The 22,084-nt window shown below is 38.0% G+C and overlaps 1 pseudogene; it reads left to right on the forward strand.

Moving 5' to 3' along the window:
* Positions 1-16,451: 16,451 nt before the first annotated feature.
* On the forward strand, positions 16,452-18,637 carry LOC118841988 (annotated as a pseudogene).
* Positions 18,638-22,084: the final 3,447 nt, after the last annotated feature.

Below are 22,084 nucleotides of genomic sequence, written 5' to 3' on the forward strand. Positions count from 1 at the left end.
ATTCTAGAGACCTCCTGCCAAATAATAATCATTTGGGCCAATGTGTATCACTAGAAACAGCTAGTTGTCTTAGGAGGTACTCTGTCACACCAATGCCTGCAGAAGATAGCAGATCTCGCCATAATTGATGTCAGCTTTACCAATAACTGCTTCAGTCCCTCTTAGCAGGGAGCCACCAAAGACCCTGAGTAGTTTTTTCTTCCTTTGACCTTTACTAGACAATTTCTCTCCTGACAATGTCACTATGTTATTCCACACTATCATTTCTTGGAGGTCTAACAGCTGCTTCTTCCTCAGAGAGTTTAGCTCCTTCTTCTTTGGAAAGGGCTACATATATGTTTCGTAGTTCCAAGTTGTCTTTCTTCCTTTTCCCCCTCTGTTCCTCATTCTGCCGTCTGCTGACCTTCCCTGTTTACTATTTTCCCCATTAGAATTGGAGCTGCCTGAGAGCAGGGATTGTCTTACTTTCCTATTTGTATCTTCAGTGCTTTGCACATAGTAAGCCCTGAATAAACATTTTATTCATTAATTCCATTTGCCCAGGCAAGACTACTCCTATTATCTTCCTGTAGCTGATGTAGGCAAAGGAAGGTTTCAGAGGTTACTAGTGTGGGTGGCATCCTGGATTTCTCCAAGAACTGGGTTTGGGGGATTTCACATTTATCAGCCTTTTATGAGCAGATACCACTAGGAATTTTTCATATGTGTTATATATGTGTACATGCATACACATGCATATGTGCAAATGTGTGTATATGCAGGCATGTATATATGTGCACATATGAAAGTATAGTGTGGGTTACGTTTCTGGTAGTGGAACACAAACAAAACTTTCATAGAATCACAAAATCTTTTAATTGAATGAGTCTTTCTTTTTTTAATTGCATTGATATCTTTTGTTTCTTACATCAATAATTTCCCAATATACTCACCATCCCCACCACCCATGCATATATATTGAACTTTCTCATTTAAAAAATAAAAAATATTAAGCATAGCAAAATTATATGCATATATATTTGCACACACAGACACACATATAATCCCATACCAATGGACCCCCACCCCTAATACCTACTAAGAAGAGTGAATTGTGTTCTGTCATGTTTTATGGGACCAAGATTGTTCACGAAAAGGATTTTCCCATCCATCCTTTGCATCCTCATAATAGTCTTCAGAAGGAGGAAGATCAGGCAAAGATTAGTATTATTATGAAGAAATTGGGAATCAGAGAAGATGAGTGATTTTTCCAAGGGACACAAAGGACATCAGCAGAACTAAGGCTAGAACTGGGTTTTCTGGCTCTCCTGGCTCCTGGTTCATGGATCAACAAAAAAAAAAATCATGAAATTTGGGTTTAGAAATTCTAACCTTAGAGTTATCTCTTCATTTTACAAATGGGCAAGCTGAAACCCATAGACTTTGGTTGACTTGCCTGAAATCATACCACTGCACAACTCCATGCTATCTGTCTATCCAGTCCCTTTCCAGTTCATTAATCTACTGGTCTGAGGAGCTTTGGTGAGAAAAACAAGTTTCATTATTCTCCTCCTCAATTTTTGAACAGACTTTAGAGGTAGATTTGAGTTAACTCTTAGGACAATGAAATATATTCACCAGTGTTCTCACCCTCATACAGACCTGATATTCAGGCAGAAGGTGGTACTGAGTGTTCAGGTACCAAAAGGCACGTACAGGCACCTGGCTTCAGGGTATTGACAGGAAGGCAAGCATGACTGGGATCTTAAATTCCATTCAATCCAATAAATAATAACTAAATAGTTCCTGCCTGCAAAGTTATACTGGGCAAGGTATAAGGACAAATAATAACTGGCAGGAGGCTATGACCAGTGTGAGTAAGGGAGATAAAAGAATAGAGGGAAAACCCTGTGCTGTGCATAGCTGGGGAGATAGATAAATTAAGACAAGTTCTCTTCCCTGGAGAGTTCAAAATCTGGCAGGAATATAAGACATACAAAAACCACAATAACTCTCATTCTATTTTTTTCAATTATATTTTATTTTATTCAATCAGCAAAGATCTGTCTTCTTTGCATCCCCTCCAATGCCCCCTTTCTCATTGAAAATGAAGGAAAAACAAAAACCTTGTGTTTTTGTGTGTGCATTGTCAAATAAAATAAATTTCCATATTAGCTATGTAAAAAAAAAGTCCCATTCTATTCTCTGAATCCTGCACTGCTCCATCACAAGGTAGGTGGCATGTTTCCGTATTAGTCCTTTGGAATTATGGTTGGTCACTACCCTGATTAAAGTTCCTATTTCTTTTAAAGTTGTTTGTTTTTACCATGTTGTTGTCTTTGTGAAAATGTATATACTCCTGGTTCTGTTGATATTACTCTACATCAGTTTATATGTCTTCCCAGCTTTCTTTGAAATTATCTCCATCATTTCTTACAGCACAATAGTATTACATCACACTTATGAACCATAACTTATTAAGCCACTCCCCAATTTATGGGTATTCCCTCAGCTTCCCATACTTTACTCCTTCAAAAAGAGCTGCAAATATTTTTAAACATCTTTAGGGCTTGTTTTTCTTAGGACTAATCCCTCCCTTGATATACCTTCCCTCTAGTTATCATTTCTCCTTTCTCATCCTTCCATTCAAATAGGAGGGAAGTGGATTTTTGTGCCCAACTCCTGTCTCTTTCTCTGTCTCTCTCTTTTCCCTGTATTCTTCCTTCCTTTCAGCAGAAAACTGCTAAGTTCTAGGGTCAACCATTCCTTCCTACGCCCTCCTCTTTGTATAGATGTCTACTTGTGTTCCCTGATTATGCAAGATAATTGTGTTCACTTCTTTAGTTTCCAATTTGGGGCTACCATACACAGAACTGCTATAAATATTTTTGTACATAGAGATCCTTTTCTTCTTTCTTTCGTTTCTTTGGCATATAGGCCTAGTAGTGATCTAGCTAGGTCAAATGATATGCATAATTTTGATAATTTTCTTGGCATAGTTCCAAATTTGTTTCCAAAATAGCTAGACCAACATTGCATTACTGTGTTTATTTACTATAGCCTCTTCAACATTTGTTCCTTTCATCTTTTGTCGTGTTTGTCAGTTTGAGAAGTATGAGATGTAGCCTTGAAGTTGATTTAACTTGTATTTCCCCAAATATTAGTGATTTAGAGCTAATTTTCTTATAATGGCTAAGGCCTAGATTTCTTTGAAAAAATGCCTTTTCATATCCTTTCACAATTTGTCTAGCAGGAAATGGCTCTTATTCTTGTACATTTGGATCAGTTACTTTATTATCTTGGATATTAGACTTTAACTTTTGCTTTAGCATGAAAACTTATTGCTAATAAATTACCTGTTTCTTTCCAATTTTAGCTGCATTGTTTTTGTTTGTAAAAAAAGAAATTCAATTTCACATTCAAGTATAATAAAAAATTCATTTTATCTTTTGTGATCCTCTCTATCATTTATTTAGTCACAAACTCTTTCCCTTTCCATTCATCTTAGAGGTAATTTCTTCTTTCCTTCTCTATTTTTTATGGGACCTTTTATATCTAGGTCATGTATCCATTTGGAGTTTATCTTGGTATATGGTATTGCTCTAAACCTAATTTCATTCAGATTTCTGTCCAGTTTTTCCCAAGATCCTTTTTTCCTTTTTCCGAATAGTGATTCCTTAAACTACTAACTATGGTCTTTGGATGCATCAATTGCTGTGTTACTCGATTTCTATATGTTGTGTACCTAGCTGGTATCAATGATAGACATCAGGTTGTTTTTTTTTTACCAGTCCCAAATCATTTTTAATGATTTCTACTTTGTAATATAGTTTGAAATCTAGTACTAATAGATCCCCTTCTTTTCCACATTTTTTCATTACTGCCTTAGAAATTCTGGACCTTTTGTTCTTTGTATGAATTTTGTTACCATTTTTCTAGGTATATAAAATAATCTTTTGGTATTTTAGTACAGCACTGAATAAGTAAATGAAATTAATCTGTATTGTCATTTTTATTATATTGTCTTAACCTACTAAGGAGCAATTAGTTTCTCCAATTTTTTAGATCCATTTTTATTTTGTAAAGAGTATTTTATAATTGGATTCTTATTGTCATTGGGTGAATCTTTGTATATAAAGAATCAAATATTTAATAGCTTCTGTAGTTATTTTGAATGGAATTTCTTTTTCCACCTCTTCTGCTAGGCTTTGTTGTTTATATATAGGAATGCTAGTAATATCTGTGGATTTATCCCATATCTTTCAACTCTACCATAATTATTATTTCAATTAATTTTAGTTGACTTTTTAGGTTCCTCTAAGTATGCCATCCTATCATTTGCAAAAAGAAGTCATTTTCTTTCCTTTCCTACATATATATATATATATATATATATATATATATATATATATATATATATATATATATATATATATATATTCCCTCAATTTCTTTTTCTTTTCTTATTTCTGTACCTAGCGTTTTTAGGTCTGTGACAAAGAATAATAGTAATAATGAGGATCCTTGCTCTATCCCTGATCTTATTTAAAAGGTCTTCATCTCTTCTCCATTACATATAATGTTTGCTCTTGGATTTAGATGAATGCTATTTACTACATTAAGGAAAAGTCCACTAATTCCTTTGATCTCTAAAGTTTCAAAAAAGAAAGAGGTGTGGTATTTTGTCAAAAACCTTTTCATCACTACTGATGTTATTATGTGGTTTTTATTACTTGTATTATTAACATAGTTTATTATATTTATAATCTTCCTTATAATGAATAAATCCTGCATTCCTGGGATAAACTCAACCTGATCAAAGTATATGGTCTTTTTAATATGTTGCTGTACCTTATGTTTTATCATCATCATCATCATCAATTTTTTGCATTAGTATTCATTAGGAATATTGTTCTATAATTTTCTTCCTCTACTTTGTCCCTGTTTTAGGTATCTAGACCACATTTGCATCATAGGAAAAGGTTGGAAGTTTGTGTTATTTATTATTACTATTATTATACATAGTTTGTATAGCATTAGAATTAATTGTTCTGTGAATGTTTTACAGAATTTACATATAAGTCCATCCAGTCCTGGACATTTTTGGGGAAAGGGGACTTTATATGTGGTTGTTTCTGTTTCTTTTCCTAACAGTAGGTAATTTAAGTAGTCTGTTTCTCCTTCTGTTAATATGGTGTTTTATATTTTGTAAGTATTCATCTATTGTTTAGAAGTTGTCAGTTTTCTTAGGATATAATTGCTCAAAATAATTTTTAATAATTTTCTTTGTTTTCTCTTCAATTGACAATGCTCATTTTTCATTTTTGATATAAACAATTTGGTTTTCCTCTCTCTTTTAAAAGCAGATTGGCTATGCTATTGAATTAAAAAACCCTAGTTTTATTTATAAATCAATATTCTTTTGTTGTCAGTTTTATTGATTTCTTCTTTGATTTTTATAATTTCTATTTTGTTATTTAGTTGGGAATTTTTATTTCTTGTTTGAGTTGTTAAAAGTGTATATTTCATTTATTTATTTGTTCTTTCTCTTATTGTTAATAAAATCATATAATTTTTTTCCTTTAGACTGTTCCCTTGCTAAGGAGGAATAAGTCATATCTTCCTTTTCCTTTTTTCCTTTAGCTGCATACCATAACTTTTGTTATTGTTTTGTTATTGTCATTTTTCTTTCATTAAATTTCCTATTGTTTCTATAATTTGTTCTTTGATCCAGCAATTCTTTATGTTTTTGCTCTCCAATTTCTTTTTAATTTTTTCCTTCTTTAAGATCCCTTTATTAAATGATTGTCATTACTTTATGATTAGTAAATAAACATTTAGTATTTCTTCTTTTTGGCACTTTTAGTGAAGTTTTTATGATTAAATATGTGGTTAGTTTTTGTAAAGGAGCCATATGCAGCTTAGCAGCATGTAAATTCCATTCATGTCTATTTTTTAGTCTCTAGATATCTATCAACTCCAATTTGTCTCAAGTCCTTAAGTTATTTCTCGTTATCTTTTGTTTAAATTTGTCTAGGTCTGAAAAGAATACATTAATGTCCTCCATTATTGTAGTTTTTTTTCTATTTATTTCACCCTCTAATTTGATAAACTTTTCCTTTAAGTATTTACTTGCTCTGTTATTAAATATATTATATATTAAGTGATATTGATTCATTATCTGTAGTGTCTTTAAGTATAATGTAATTTACCTGCTGGTCTATTTTGTCATATCTATATTTTCTGTAGCCTTATCTTAGCCTTATTTATCTCACACACTTTTTTTTTTAGTTCAACTGAAGTATAATAGTTTTTGCTTCAACCCTTAATTTTAACTTTACATGAATGTATATGTTTCACAGGACTTTCTTGTAAACAACATATTTTTGAATTCTATTTTTTTTATTTTTATTTTTTTATTGGCTGGTCAGTTCGATGTGAACTTGGAAAGTTCTTTTTTTAAAATTTATTTATTTATTTAACATATTTAGTTTTCAGCATGGATTTTCACAAGAGTTTGAATTACAAATTTTCTCCCCATTTCTACCCTCCCCCCCCACTCCAAGATGGCATATATTCTGGTTGCCCTGTTCCCCAGTCAGCCCTCCCCTCTATCACCCCCCTCCCCTCTCATCCCCTTTTCCCTTCCTTTCTTGTAGGGCAAGATAAATTTCTACGCCCCATTGCCTGTGTATCTTATTTTCTAGTTGCATGCAAAAACTATTTTTTTTTTTGTTTTTGAACATCTGTTTTTAAAATTTTGAGTTCCAAATTCTCTCCCCTCTTCCCTTCTCACCCACCCTTCCTGAGAAGTCAAGCAATTCAACATAGGCCACATGTGTATCATTATGTATAACCCTTCCACAATACTCATGTTGTGAAAGACTAACTATATTTTGCCCCTTCCCAACCCATCCCGCTTTATTGAATTTTCTCCCTTGACACTGTCCCCTTTCCAAAGTGTTTCTTTTGATTACCTCCATCCCCATCTGCTGACCCCTCCATCATCTCCCCCTTTTTATTTTTTCTCTTTCCCCCTCTTCTTTCCTGTGGGGTAAGATCCCAATTGAGTACGTATGGTATTCCCTCCTCAGGCCAAATCTGATGAGAGCAAGATTCATTCATTCCCCCCTCACCTGCCCTCTCCCCTCCTCCCACAGAACTGCTTCCTCTTGCCACCTTTACGCGAGATAATCCACCCCATTCTGTCTCTCCTTATCTCCCTCTCTCAATATGTTCCTCTCTCACCCCTTAATTTGATTTTATTTCTTTTAGATATCTTCCCTTCATCTTCAGCTCACCCTGTGTCTGCTCTCTCTCTTTTATGTGTGTATATCTATATCTATATCTATATCTCTCTCTCTATATATATATACACATAGATATATACAAACATACACATTCACTTATATATATATATATATATATATACATAAATATATATATATATATGCATATTCCCTTCAGCTACGCTAATACTGAGGTCTCATGAATCATACATGTCATCTTTCCATGTAGGAATGTAAACAAAACAGTACAACTTTAGTAAGTCCCTTGCAATTTCTGTTTCTTGATTACCTTTTCATGCTTCTCTTGATTCTTGTGTTTGAAAGTCAAATTTTCTATTCATTTCTGGTCTTTTCACTGAGAAAGCTTGAAAGTCCTCTATTTTATTGAAAATCCATATTTTGCCTTGGAGCATGATACTCAGTTTTGCTGGGTAGGTGATTCTAGGTTTTAATCCTAGCTCCATTGACCTCTGGAATATCGTATTCCAAGCCCTTTGACCTCTTAATGTAGAAGCTGCCAGATCTTGGGTTATTCTGATTGGGTTTCCACAATACTCACAATACTCAAATTGTTTCTTTCTGGCTGCTTGTAGTATTTTCTCCTTGATCTGGGAGCTCTGGAATTTGGCAACAATATTCCTAGGAGATTTCTTTTTGGGATCTATTTGAGGAAGTGATCGACGGATTCTTTCAATTTCTATTTTGCCCTGTGGCTCTAGAATATCAGGGCAGTTCTTCTTGATAATTTCTTGAAAGATGATATCTAGGCTCTTTTTTTGATCATGGCTTTCAGGTAGTCCAATAATTTTTAAATTCTCTCTCCTGGATCTATTTTCCAGGTCAGTGGTTTTTCCAAGGAGATATTTCACATTGTCTTCCTTTTTTCATTCCTTTGGTTTTGTTTTATAATATCTTGATTTCTCATAAAGTCACTACCTTCCACTTGCTCCAATCTAATTTTTAAAGTACTATTTTCTTCAGTGGTCTTTTGGACCTCCTTTTCCATTTGGCTAATTCTGCCTTTCAAGGCATTCTTCTCCTCATTGGCTTTTTGGAGCTCTTTTGCCATTTGAGTTAGTCTATTTTTTAAGGTGTTGTTTTCTTCAGTGTATTTTTCAGTATTTTTTTGGGTCTCCTTTAGCAAGTCATTGATTTGTTTTTCATGGTTTTCTCGCATCCTTCTCATTTCTCTTCCCAATTTTTCCTCTACTTCTCTAACTTGCTTTTCCAAATCCTTTTTGAGCTCTTCCATGGCCTGGGACCAGTTCATGTTTTTCTTGGAGGCTTTTGGTGTAGGCTCTTGCACTTTATTGACTTCTTTAGGCTGTATGTTTTGGTCTTCTTTGTCAGCAAAGAAAGAATCCAAAGTCTGAGACTGAATCTCGGTGCGTTTTCGCTGCCTGGCCATATTCCCAGCCAACTAACTTGACCTTTGAGTTTTTCAGTGGGGTATGACTGCTTATAGACTAGAGAGTTCTATGTTCCACGTTTGGGGGGGATGTGCCAGCTCTGTCACACCAGCACTTCTCCTTCCCCAACCCCCAACCCGGACTGGACTTAGATCTTCAGCAGGCTGTGCACTCCTGCTCTGATCCGCCACTTAATTCCTCCCACCAGGTAGGCCTGGGACCGGAAGCAACAACAGCCTTGGCTGCCCCACCTCCGCTGCCCCTGGGGCTGGAAGCCGAACTGCGAACTCTTTCCACTCCCGCAGCTTTTCCCACTAACCTTCTCAGCAGTCTTTGGTGTTTGTGGGTTGAGGAGTCTGGTAACTGCCGCAGCTCACTGATTCAGGGCGCTAGGGCCCCCTCTGCCCGGCTTCTGGTCTGGATGGTCCAAGCCGCTCAGGCTGGGTTCTGCTCCACTCCATTCCCAGCTCCCAGCTCCGTGTGGGATAGACCTCACCCAGAGACCATCCAGGCTGTCCTGGGCTGGAGCCCTGCTTCCCTCTGCTGTTTTGTGGGTTCTGCAGTTCTAGGATTGGTTCAGAGCCATTTTTTATAGGTTTTTGGAGGGACTCGGTATGGAGCTCACGCTAGTCCCTGCTTACCAGCCACCATCTTGGTTCCGCCCCCTGAATTCAAAATTTTAATCTGCTGTTTTCATTTTATGGGTAAATTCATCCCATTCACATTCTAAGGCATAATTACTCATGTATTTTCCTCTTCCTGTTTTTCTCACTCTCATTCTCATCCTATTTACCCTACCCTTCCTCACACCTCTGTTTTACTGCTATCTGATACCTTGCAGTCCTATTGCTTAACCTGTCCACCCCTCTAAGAGTCCCTTCCTTATCCTCTCCCCCTGCCCTATCTCCTTGCCCTCCTGTGTCTTTCAGAATTCAAAAGACTTTTATACTCTTCTAGATATACATGTTGTTCCCTCCTTAACCCATTCATGATGAGAGTAAGTTTTTAGCACTACCCTCCTTCCTACTAGCTTATTTTGTATCAGTTTTTCCTTTTATACCTCATTTGTTTAAGATAATTACTCCTTTTTATCTCTCCCTACACAGTTTTACTTTTAGACTCACCCCATCTTATACAGCTCAGCTCCAGCCTTTCTTCCAAACTACCTATATATTGCTTACAGTCATAAGAGAACTGAAAACATTTTCACATGTAAGAAGTAAATAATTTGACCTTATTGTGTCCCTTATAATTGGCCTTTAATGTTTACCTTATATTTCTCCTAGATCTAATATGTCAAATTTTCCCTTAAGTTCTGCTGTTTTGTCACAAATACCTGACAGTCTTTCAGTTTGTTAAATATCCAAGTTTTTTTCATTTCGGATTATATTTAACTTTGCTATGTAAGTTACTCTTGGTCATAACTCCAGATATTTTGTTCTATGAAATATAGTATCCAAAGTTCTACAGTTCTTTAATGTAGGAGTTTCTAGGTCTTGTACAATCCTCATTGTAGCTCCATGATATTTAAATTATTTTTTTCTTGCAGCCTGCAATATTTTCTCCTTAACCTGGGAGCTTTGAAACTTGCCTATGATATTCCTGTAAGTTTTCCTTCTAGGATTTCTTTCAGTTGACAATTGGTGGATTTTTTTCTATTTCTGCTTTGCCTTCTTGCTCTAGAACTTCAAGGCAATTTCCCTTATATTAATTTTATTTTTATTCTTATATTATTTTTCCTCAATCTGTTCTCTAATTAAGTTGTTTTTCTGATGAGAAGTTTCACATTCTCTTTTATTTTTTCATTCTTTTGTTTTTGTTTTATTTCTTGGTGTCTTAGAATGTCATTAGCTTCCTCTTTCCCAATTCTAGTTTTCAAGGAATCACTTTCTTCCTTATGTTTTTGGTTCTCTATTTCGAGTTGGTTGACTTTCTTTTCGTAATTTTCTTGGATTACTCTTATTTTTTTTCTAATTTTTTGTCAATCTCTCTTATTTGATTTTCGAAGTCCTTTTTTATGTTGAATTCCATATGTTATTTTTTAATATGTTTTAGTTTTCAGCATTGATTTCCACAAGATTTTGAGTTACAAATTTTCTCCCCATTTCTACCCTCCCCCACTCCAAGATGGCATATATTCTGATTGTCCTGTTCCCCAGGAAGCCCACTCTGTCACCCCACTTCCCCCTATCCCCTTTCCCCTTACTTTCTTGTAGGGAAAGATAGATTTCTATGCCCCATTGCCTGTATATCTTATTTCCCAGCTGCGTGCAAAAACAGCTTTTTTTTGAGCATATGCTTTTAAAACTTTGAGTTCCAAATTCTCTTCCCTCTTCCCTTCCCACCCACCCTCCCTAGGAAGTCAAGCAGTTCAACATAGGCCACACATGTATGCAAAATACTTCCATAACAGTCATGCTGTGAAAGACTAACTATATTTCCCTCTATCCTATCCTGTCCCCCTTTATTCAATTTTCTCCCTTGACCCTGTCCCTCTTCCAAAGTATTTGCTTTTGATTACCTCCTCCCCCACCTGCCCTCCCTTCTATCATCCCCTCTTTTTTATCCCCTTCTCCCTATTTTCCTGTGGGGTAAGATACCCAGTTGGGTGTGTATGTTATTCCCTCCTCACATCAAATCCTATGAGAGTAAGATTCAATCATCCCCCCCACCTGTCTCCCCTTCCTACAGAACCGTTTTTTCTTGCCACTTTTATGTGAGATAATTTACTCCATTCTATCTCTCCCTTTCTCCCTCTCTCAATATATTCCTCTCCCAACCCTTAATTGTATTTTATTTTTTCATATCATCCCGTCATATTAAACTCATCCTGTGCCTTCTGTCTCTCTCTATATATGTATATTCCTTTCAACTACCTTAATGCTGAGAAAGGTCTCATGAATTACACACATCATCTTTTCATGTAGGAATGTAAAAAAAACAGTTTTACTTTAGTAGGTCCCTCATGATTTCTCTTTCTTGTTTACCTTTTCATGCTTCTCTTGATTTTTGTATTTGAAAGTCAAATTTTCTATTCAGCTCTCGTCTTTTCTTTGAGAAAGCTTGAAAGTCCTCTATTTTATTGAAAATCCATATTTTGCCTTGGAGCATGATACTCAGTTTTGCTGGGTAGGTGATTCTTGGTTTTAATCCTAGCTCCTTTGACCTCTGGAATATCGTATTCCAAGCCCTTCAGTCCCTTAATGTAGAAGCTGCTAGATCTTGTGTTATCCTAATTGTGTTTCCACAATACTAAAATTTTTTCTTTCTCACTGCTTGCAATATTTTCTCCTTTACCTGGGAACTCTGGAATTTGGTGACAATATTCCTAGGAGTTTTGTTTTGGGGATCTTTTTTGAGAGGTGATTGGTGGATTCTTTCAATTTCTATTTTACCCTCTGGTTCTAGAATATCAGGGCAGTTTTTCTTGATAATTTCTTGAAAGTGATGTCTAGGCTCTTTTTTTGATCATGGCTTTCAGATAGTTCAATAATGTTTAAATTAACTCTCCTGAATCTATTCTCTAGGTCGGCAAATTTTTCAATGAGATATTTCACATTGTCTTCCATTTTTTTGTTCCTTTGGTTCTGTTTTATAATGTCTTGATTTCTCACAAAGTCCCTAGCTTCCACTTGCTCCATTCTAATTTTTAAGGCAATATTTTTTCAGTGGTCTTTTGCACCTCCTTTTCCATTTGGCTAATTCTGCATTTTAAGGCATTCTTCTCCTCATTGGCTTTTGGGAGCTCTTTATTTTTTAAGGTGTTATTTTCTTCAGTATTTTTTGGGTCTCCTTTAGCAAGTCATTGACTTGTTTTTCATGATTTTCTGTCATCATTCTTATTTCTCATTCCAATTTTTTTCCTCTGCTTCTCTTACCTGCTTTTCCAAATCCTTTTTGAGCTCTTCCATGGCCTGAGACCAATTCATATTTTTCTTGGAGGCTTTTGATGTAGGCTCTTTGACTTTGTTGACTTCTTCTGGCTGTGTGTTTTGATTTTCTTTGTCACCAAAAAAAGATTCTAAGGTCTGAGTCTGAGTCCATTTTCGCCGCCTGGTCATGTTCCCAGCCAACTGCTTGACCCTTGGGCTTTTTTTCAGGGTATGACTGCTTGCCAAGTCACAGATCCAGGTCACAGATCCAGAGCAAACTAAGAAGGGGACCTATGCAAGGGAGAAGGTTCCCCATGTAGGGAAGATATGGGCTGTGTATGGAGAAAGGAGGAATTATAGAAGTAAATTCAGAGTAGGGTCTCACTTCTAGGTCTAGCCCAGCTTACAGAGCTATAACCAGGATGGAAATACCAAACCAAAAGGGACCTTATAATTCTCTGTCTCTGAACCAACAGAATTTCCCAGCTGGCTGAGAGAGTCTGAATCCAACAGGAACCTAGTCTTGTCCAGACCCAAACCCAGGTCAGAAACTTGCATAGCTCAAACCAAGGAGCAGCAAATAGACTCTGCCCTGGATCCGACCATTTTGGAAGCAGTGAAAGTTCACATTAACATTATCTATATTTTATTTTCATTTATTTTGTTAAGTACTTCCCAATTACATTTTAATCTGGTTTGGCAGTCCTCTGGAGTGTGTTTGATAGCTCTGGTGCAGTGGATAGAGAGTTGCCCTGAGTCAAGAAGATTTAGGTTCCTTAATAGTTTGTGTCAGAGAGATCTTCATTGACATTGACAATCTCTGTCCCTTTGGATTTTTCTTTCTCTCTAGGCAGAGATGCTTAAAATTATTTAATTAATAAATTTTTCTTTGGCAGATGGTGCCTAAAACACAGCATGTCAAGTTTTTCTTCAACAGTCCTTAAAGCCACAATAATAGTGTCTGTAGTCTCTGGGGGACAGGCATATGAAACAGGTGTCACACCTATGTGATATGTTGTCTCCCTTGGCTAGACTAAACATTCCTCAAAGGGAGGAAATGTTTTACTTTTGTCTTTGTATACCCAGTGCCTGATAAATAAAAGTTTATTGACTAATTGATATGCAAATAAAAATATAATAATAATAATATAAAAATATGCAATAATTTTAGGGGTACTTGAACCTGGATGTGTCAGGAAAGGCTTCGTATAGGAAGTAGAACTCTGCGTGGTCTTTGAAAAGAGATAAGGATTCTAAAAGTAAGAGTTAAGGAGGTAGTTGAGTTGTGCATGAGGATTAGCAAATAGGCCATGTTGGCTGAAATGTTGAGTGCATGCCAAGGAATATTGCCTGATAATACTGAAAAGGTAGACAAGTGGTAAAGGGCTTTTAATACCAAACAGACAAATTTGTATCTTATCCCAGAGGCAATAGAGAGTTACTAGAGGTTTTGAGGGAGGGGAATGACATGACCAGATCTAAATTCTGGGAGTCATTTTGGCAGTGTTTTGGGAGATGAAGAGGGGAGAGATTTGAGACAGAGAGACCTATCGAGAGGCTGCTATTGCAATAGTCTAGACAGGGGGTAATAAGGAAACCAAACATATCAGGCTCAGTTCAGACATGACTAACCTGGGTCTAATAGGAAGTTCAATACAGGTATGGCTGAATTGAGGTCAGTCACATAGGGCATTCATTATGGATGTGATTAAGCTGTTGCCAGCTGCACAACCCATTCAATACAGATGTACTAGAGCAGGAGCTGGGCACATGGTAGCCTCCATACAATCTAGAGATTGGATTACAATAAAAGATATGACCATCCTAGGCCAGGGAAAATGGGGGACATAGTACAGTCATGTCTGACTGGGCACATGATAACGGCAGTATGTGTATTACATTCAGGAAAGACGTATTGGATGTATGTTCGCAGAAGTTTTGACTCCTCGTATCCACTTAAACCTAAACTCAAGGTCTGTTGGAACTTTGGACCCTGGTCTTTCCATACAACAGGAACTGGAGAAATAGTTGGGCTGGGATTTCACAACTATGGAAAAAGTGTTCTGGTTTGCAGATAGCCCTACCCCAACCTTACCTCTCCCCCCTCTAGAAAACACTCAACTGAGAATAGCCTAGCCCCCATTTTAGGGCATTTCCCTCCTGCTAGTAAGAAAAAAATAGGCTTTATTCAAAAGGCTATTTCCTGCATTTGTGACTTTTTTTTGAAAGAATGATTCATCAGGATGCCTTGCACAAATAAAAATTCTCTATTCAGGACACCACCCTACCTGTCTCTTCCCCCTGATCCCACCACTCACATACTGCTACCAAGGGACCCCTTCCCTCTATGCTGAGCTTCTGGAACTCCAAGGCTGAGGTCCAGCTTCATCCTGGAGGAGGCCTTTTTCTAGTGATACTGCTCAGTGCTTTAAGATAGACAAGTTACGTGGATCACTGCAAAACACTCTAGACTGAGGCTTAGGAGACATAGAACCTGCTTTTAGATATATGTGGAATTTACCAGATGTATATGGAATCTACTTTAGATGTATTATTTATCTATATGATATCAACCAAGTCACTCTAGGCCTTTCCCTGTCTTCTTCATAGGGCTTTTGAAAGAGTCAAGAAGATAATGACTATGAAGGCATTTTTTTAACAGTGAAGTGTTATGCAGTTTTGTAGGAGGTAATGTACAGTATTTAAGAATGGAAATCATGTTATCTATTGCCAGTGTCACCACTGACACCAATACCACTACTACCGTCATTAACCATTACCATCATCCCTATCATCATTATCATCACCACCTCCATCATCATCCATGTCATTGGCACCACGACCATTTCCATAAAACTACAAAATTTCAGGATCACGAGGCATCTCAGACTCCATCTATTGAAATCCATATTGGAGCAATAATCTTCTCTATAACATCTCCAACAATCCAGACTTTGACTGAGTAACCCTGATGAGGGGGAAACCCCCTGCCTTTCAAGGCTGCCCAGACCACTTTGGGGTCATTCTAATCATAAGCAACTTTTCCCTTAAATCAAGCCTGAATCTGCCTCTCTGCACCTTGGATTCATTTCTAATAGTTTTACACCCTGGATCAAAATGAAACAAGTTAGTGCCTCTTCCACAAGTAACTCTTCAGATCATTGAAGATAGCAGTCATGGCCCTCTTAAGTCTTCTCTAAACTAAATATCTCCAATTCTTTCAAGGGAAAACTCAGAGGACCTGATCCTCTCACTGTAAGTCAGCTTTTCCTAAGGATCTGGGTTGAAATCACACTCTGACACTTACTACCAGTGTGACTTTCAACAAGTCATTTAAGTCCCTTCTCTAGATCTTAGTTTCCTCATCTGTAAAGCTAAGGATCAGAACTGATGGCCCCTGAATTCTCTACCTAAGATTTCTTACTTCCTGCACTTAAATTGTGGTCATCTGGTCAATTTTTAAAAGTATTGTAAATCAACATTTGAATAAAAAATAAATTAGCTAAGAAACCTGTTCATTTCTCTCTAGATATCTAGTTAAGTACATTTTTAAGGCATTCTGTTAAGTTCTATAACTTTTCTCACATCTTTTTGTTTACTGAAAGTTAGTTTTTTAAATAATCAACATTAATGCCTTCTGCAGTTTAACTTTTCATTTAAGAATTGGATCAGAGAGAAAGTGAAGAGAATGAAAGATAGCTCCTCACTGTTGTTGGGGTTTGGAGTGGACCCCTGTAGTGCAGGCTCCTGGGGAGTTGGGGCTGGAAGCCTCGGCGTTATTCTCTTTCCCTTTCCTCCATGCCCCTGGATCAGGTGATTTTTGCAAAAACTGCAGTCTGGGCCTCTATTGGAGCTGGCTCTCCATAAGGAGCACCTAATTCTGTCAGTAAGGCAGCCCTACCATGAAGAGGAACTGGTCCCTGAGGGTGGAGGCAGCACCAAACTCAAGTACAGTCGCCAGTCCCACAATACAAATGGCTTTGAAGAAGTGGAATTCTTGCCAGCCAACAATTCAAGGAAGATGGAAAAGTGAGGGCCAAAGAACTTGGCTGTGCTGCTGGAGTTGGTGACCTTTATCCTGCTCTCCCTCAAGATTGGGATCTTGTGTGGTATTTTAATGATAAGAATGTACAGGTTATTTGAAGATTGCAGATGAAGACTTTATAGCTGACTATAAAAACTCCAGTTCTGTGGAATTCAAACCTGGCCATCAACATAAAGGAAGCACTAAAAGTGTTACACAATGTGAAACCAGCCCTCGGGTCCTTCTGCAAGGAATCTGGAGTAATGCCTTTCTGTGAGGTCAGTCAGTTCCTACCATATGTCAGAGTTCAGGATTCCCTTTATGAGATGGGGGAGGCTGAGTAGGCCATAGCCAGAGAATATGTGCCAGGTCCTGGATCTCACAGTCCCTCCAACCTAGTTTCAAATGTGCCCTTCCCCACTGAGGTCAGAACAGCACAGACAGGAGTGACAGCCTTTCCTTCTATGTCTGAGCTGGGGAGATGACACACTTCAATATCCCAGGATTTCTAGACAGTCACTACTCAGTCCCTGCTTATTGTCAGAGAGCACATCAAGAGTTATTAACCTGGCGCTGAGCTTCACCTTCCAAAGCTTTGATGTTGATGTCATACCATGTGATAAACTTGGGAGTGATGTGGTCCTGACTCCCTGAGCCCTGTGGAATTGTGAGATGTGGTTCACTCTGGGGCATTTATCCTTCCTATTATAACTCGACCTTCCTCTCCTTTCAGAATGTCCTATTTGTCATACTCCTTACCAGCATTATCCACTACCACTCTGATTTTGAGGCCAAGTTCTTCCAGCTGCCCAAGTTGACCAACTGTGGAAGTTACCTAAAAAGAATGCAGTCATCTCGGCTATTACCCAGGCCACCCCTCTCCCCCAATACTGACTGCACATGGAACATCAAAGTCCCCAGTAACCAAAATGTCAAGATTCATTTCAAACTCTTCTATCTGATGGAGCCCCATAAAACCGTGGGCACTTGAACTAAGGACTAGGTAGAAACCAGTGAGGAAAGGTTCTGTAGAAGGAAGCTTCAGTTTGTTGTCACCATCAACAGTAGCAGGATCACTGTTCATTTTCCTTCAAATGAGTCTCACACTGCCACAAGATTCCTTATCCTGCATCTCTCCTGCAACTCCAGTGTTCCCCTCCCTGACATGTTCACTGGCAAAATGGAATGCTTTATGTGTACCACCTTGCACTGTGACGGCTAGACTGACTGTGTAGACTTCAATGATTAACTCCAGTGTATGTGTCTCAACCCACCAGTTCACTTGCAAGAACAAACGTTGCTGTCTCACTTGGACCTTCAAATGTGACAATCAGAAATGCATCTCTAAGATTCACAAATGTGCTATGCAGAATAACTGTGGAGACAAAAATGATGAAGCTGAGTGTGATAGGTAGCATTTGAACTGTCCCTTGCACCAAACACACATAAAGGTGCTACAACTGATTATGTACAAGCAAGGGAAATTCAGAATGTGTCAGGAAGAAGGATTGTAGCAATGGCACATGAAAAGGACTGTGATTGTGGCCTCAAGTCATTCAGTAGACAGTTAAGGATCAACAGAGGCCCGAACTCAAATGAAGGATAGGGCCATAACATGCACAGGGCCAAGGTCACAGCTATGTGGCATCACTAATCTCCATTTGGCTGGTCTCTGCAGCCCTTTGCTTCATTGATGAGTCAGGTTTCAGAGACCCTGACCCCACTATGTGGATAGATCTACCTAGGTTTGTATGACCAGAGTAAACACAGTTCCCTAGGGATACAGGAAAGACAATTTAAATAGATCATCAGACACTCAACTTTCAATGTTTGACTATGGCATTACTGTGCTAGAGCCAGAGAAATCCATCTAGTCTAGCTCTATAGTTTGGCCCTTCTGCCTACCAGATGCATCTCATACCTTCCCTACAGGTAAGACCATCTGGGGAAGAGGAGCACACTAAGGAAAGAGGTGCTAGGTCATTGATCCTACTGAAAGGAGAGAACTGGGAAATCAATAAGACCATTTGCTAGTCCTTGACAAATAGAGGATTTTGTATTTGATTGTGGAAAGGATAGTGAACCACTAGAATTTACTGAGTATGGGAGTGACATAGTTGAACTGACTTTAGGAAACTTTAGAAAAACCATTTTGGTGGCTGAATACAGGATGAACTAGAGTGGGGAGAGACTTGTGGCAGGCAGAACAACTAGCAGGCTACTGCAGTAGTCTAAGCAGGAGTTGATGAGGGCCTGTACCAGAGTGGTGGCAGTGTCGGAGGAGGGGGGTATATTCAAGTGATGTTGCAAAGGTGAAAATGACAGACCTTAGCAAAAGATTGAATATGGGGAGGGAGTGAAAAATCCTGAGGAATCAAAGATAACACCTAGGTTGCAAGCCTGGAGAACTAGAAGATTAATAGTGTCCTTGACATGAATAGAGAAGCTTGGAAGAGAAGAGGGTTTGGGGGAAGATAATGAGTTTAATTTTGGACTTATTGAAGTTATGATGTGAACTGGAATCCAGTTCAAGACCTCTGAAAAGCAGTTGGAGATGCAAGACTGTAGGTCAGTCGAGACGTTAGGGCTGGATAGGTAGATATAAGAATCATTAGGACAGAGATGATAACGGGAGTTGTTAAAATCATCAGGTGATGTAGTAAAGAGAGAGAGAGAAGAGAAGAAGGTTCAGGGTGAATCCTTGTGTGTTGTCCACAGTTCATAATAATGCCCTGGATGAAGATCCAGCAAAGAAGACTGAAAAGCAGCAGTCAGATAGGTAAGAAGAAGACCAGAAGAGAATACCGTCCCAAAAACTTAATGAGATTATTAAGTAGAAGTGATCCCTGGTGTCAAAGTCTGCAGAGAAGTCCAGAAGAATGAGGAACAAGAAAAAACCATTGGATTTGACAGTTCAGAGATCACTGGTAACTTTAGAGATGGTAGTTTCTGTGGAATGATGAGGTCAGAAGCCAGATTGCAGGGACTTAAGGAGAATGAGAGGAAGTAAAGGCACCTATTGTAGATAGCCTTCTCAAGGAGTTTAGCCACAAAGGACAAAAGAGCTATAGGACTACAGTAGGAATGGAAGAATCAAGTGAGTTTTTTTTTTGAGAATGTAGAGACATAGGCATGTTTGTGGGCAATAGGAAAGCATCCAGTAAACAGAGAGAGACTGAAGATAAGTAAGAGAATAGGGGTGACAAAAAACAGTCTGTTAGAGGAGACCAGATGGAATGGGATCATTTGTTCAGGTAGAGAATTAACCTTGATAAGGAGAAAGGCAACCTCTATATGTGAGATAGGTCTGAAGCAGGAAATAGTAGCAGAAGATATCTGAGTAATATGAGATGTGGAAAAGGGAGAAGAGGGAGCTCTCAGGGAAAGCCCTCAATATTTGGATTTGTTCTTTAACCCATTAAATTATTCAGTCTCCAATTCATTTTTCTTTCTTTAAAAGTCTTCAGGTGAATATAATTTTATTTTATTGTGGTCTGTAAAGGATGTATTTAATATTTTCTACATTTTTGTGAGATTTTTACATCCTATTACTTAGTCAAATATAATGTTTCTAACCTTACCCCAAAGGTAGTAAAGGAAAAAGGCTTGAGAATTCTCCTTTTTCTCCAAAGGCAGGACACCAATGGGTAATGAAATGGCATTTCTTCTCCATCTGTTCTACTTTTATAGGGAAGTGCTCATTTTACTTGGTATTTGTTAAGTTCAGGATAAGAATATACAAATAAAGAAATAAAGATAAAGAAATTTATGTTGATATTCTTTTTAACAAAAATATTTTTCTAGTGATGTTGTATGACTGCCTAGTATGGGAAGACTACAATCTTCAATGAATTAATATTTAGAGACACCTGTAGCACAGTAGACTGTAAAATGCATTACTAACCAACAATTACACAAGAAAAGCACCTTAAAGGATGTCATCAAAGAGATGTTTGCCTAGAGAAGCAGGCCAGTAATACAGCAAGAGCAATGGACAATCTCCCACGCTCCTCTGGGAAAACCACACACTATCAAGAGTTCTAAAGAAAGGTCCAAGTACAGGAAGATGTTGACAAAGGTCTTATAGATTGAGATGACATAGATGGCTTGTTCCGGATCCCATAAGCTCCCATGAACTTATTTACCATCTCAATGAAGATGATTCCATGATATATTTCCAGACTTAGTCTCTCTCTCTTGAGCTCTAGTCCCACAGTACCAACTGACTTTTGGACATCTCAAAACTAGATGCACTATAGCCAAAATAGTACACATTAACACTACCCTCACCCCACTTCTGGTGTCATTCTGGACTACTTGTTCTCTCTTACCTCATATATCCAATCTGTTGTTAAATTGTGTCTTTTATACATTCACATCTCACATATGTGTTCCCTTCTCTCTACTAACACAGCCACAGTCCTAGCGAAGGTCCTTACCATCTCTCACTTAGACCGTTGCAATAGCTTTCTTGTTGGTTTTTCTAACCCAAGTGTCCCAACTCCAACTTTCTTACGTTCAGCTAAGAAACTGATTTTCCTAAGTGCAGGTCTGATCATGTTGCCGTGTGCCTTCCTCAATAAACTTCCTATTATCCACTATTTGGCATTTAAAGCTCTTTATAACCTGGCCCCTTCCTACTTTTCTAGTCTTCCTTAGCTCCTTGCCATACATTCTATAATCCAACTACTGTGGCCTACTCACACATATACAACTCCACACAAACGAGCTATATACAACATAAATTAGAACTATTCAACAGAAGGAAGGCACTAGAATTAAAAGAGATTGGGTAAAATTTCCTATAGAAAGTGCAACTTTTAGCTGGGGCTTGAAGGAAATCAGAAAAATGAAGAGGCAGAGATGAGGAAGGAGAGCTTATCAAGCATTAGAAACAGTCAGTGAGTTGGGAGATGGAGTATCTTGTTCAAGGAACAAGGAAGCAAGTATCATTGGATCAAAGAGGGGAGGGGAGGATAGGGGAGCAGGGCTTGGTATAAGAAAAGGTGGAGAAGAGGAACAGGCTATGAAGAACTTTGAAAATCAGTCCAACAATTTGGTATTTGATTGTAGAGGTGATAGGAAGTCAATGGAGTTTATTGAGTAGGGGTAGGGGTGGGAAACGTGGTTAGACTTGTGATTTAGGAAGGTCACTTTGGTAGCTAAGTGGAAGATGGACTGGAATAGGAAGAGACTTGTGGCAGAGAGACCAACCAGAAAGTTACTGTAATAGTCCAAGGTTAAGGTGATGAGGGCCTATATCAGTATGGCAGCAGTGTCACAAGGGAGAGAGTAACATACCTGAGAGATGCTGTGATCAACAGATATTGGCAACAGATTGCATATGAGAGGATGAGAGAAAATAACACTTAGATTGCAAGTCTGGGTGACTGGAAGGATGGCGGTCCCCTTGATAATAATAAAGAATTGGGAAGGATTTGGGGGAGAAAAGAAAATGAGTTCAATTTTAGACATGTTGAGTTTAAGATATCCAGTTTGAACAGCCAGTTT

The sequence above is a fragment of the Trichosurus vulpecula genome, chromosome 3 (assembly GCF_011100635.1).
Source record: "Trichosurus vulpecula isolate mTriVul1 chromosome 3, mTriVul1.pri, whole genome shotgun sequence".
Taxonomy (NCBI): Eukaryota; Metazoa; Chordata; class Mammalia; order Diprotodontia; family Phalangeridae; genus Trichosurus; species Trichosurus vulpecula.